The sequence below is a fragment of the Cebus imitator genome, unplaced genomic scaffold (assembly GCF_001604975.1).
Source record: "Cebus imitator isolate Cc_AM_T3 unplaced genomic scaffold, Cebus_imitator-1.0 Scaffold272, whole genome shotgun sequence".
NCBI classification, from domain to species: Eukaryota; Metazoa; Chordata; class Mammalia; order Primates; family Cebidae; genus Cebus; species Cebus imitator.
Genome location: NW_016107587.1, coordinates 2,857,306 through 2,858,379, shown reverse-complemented (window position 1 = coordinate 2,858,379; position 1,074 = coordinate 2,857,306).

The following is a 1,074-nucleotide window of genomic DNA, read 5'->3' as shown; positions in this document are numbered from 1 at the left end:
AATGTTTTTAGGATTAAATTGACATTTCTGCTATAAGCTATTAGTGAGTATTGGAACAAATCAAGCATGGAATACAATGGGGATAAGTCAAAACATGTAACTACAGACAAATAATAATAGAAGGATAATATTATTATTACAATATTATAACAATTATATCTACAGATCAAGGAATTTTGCAAAGACAATTGAGACAAGCCAGATGGAGAAAAACTTGTAAAGATGCTAAAAAACAAACAACCAAACATACTGTCCCTGCTCACTTTCTTGGCTCCAGTACAGAAAGGAATAACTTCTGTATAATTTCTACCTTAGCTTCTAGGTGGAACAGTTGAACTACTGACCTCTATGCAATTTTTTCATAATCTGTTTCCTTTTCATGAAATGTTTAGCCCCAATCGCTGTATGACCAAGCTTTTTCCATCTTCCAAACCCAGATGAAACAGGTCATCCACAGAACTCCCCTGTTCCTCTACTCCACCGTATTTCTCTCTCCTGAAAAGGAGCTCTCTCTAGCATTGACCTTGTAATAGTCTACTCCATGAGGTCCAAATCTAAAGCATGCAGTCATGTACCACACAATGGTGTTTCCATCAATGATAGGCTGTGTATAGGGGTCTCATAAGATGATAATGGAGCTTGAAAACTCCTCCTGCCTAGTGATGTCATAGTTCAATGCATTACTCGGGTGTTTGTGGTTATGCTGGTGTGAATGAACCTACTATGTTGTTTAAAAGTGTAGCGCATACAATTATGTACAGGATATATTATTTGATAGAGATAATAAGCAACAATGCTACCACTTTATGCATTTAGCATACTATATGTTGATATTTTTGACTGTATTCCTTATACTCACACAAAAAAAGTTAACTGTAAAAGAGCCTCAGGTAGGTCTTTCAGGAGGTATCAAGAAGAAGACATTGTCATCATAGGAGATGACAGCTCCATGAAGACCTCCCAGTGGGACAAGCTGTGGAGAGGGAAGAGTGATATTGATGATCCTGACCCTGTGTATGCCTAAGCTAATATATGTATTTGTGTCTTCGTTTTTGATAAAATGTTTAAAAAGTA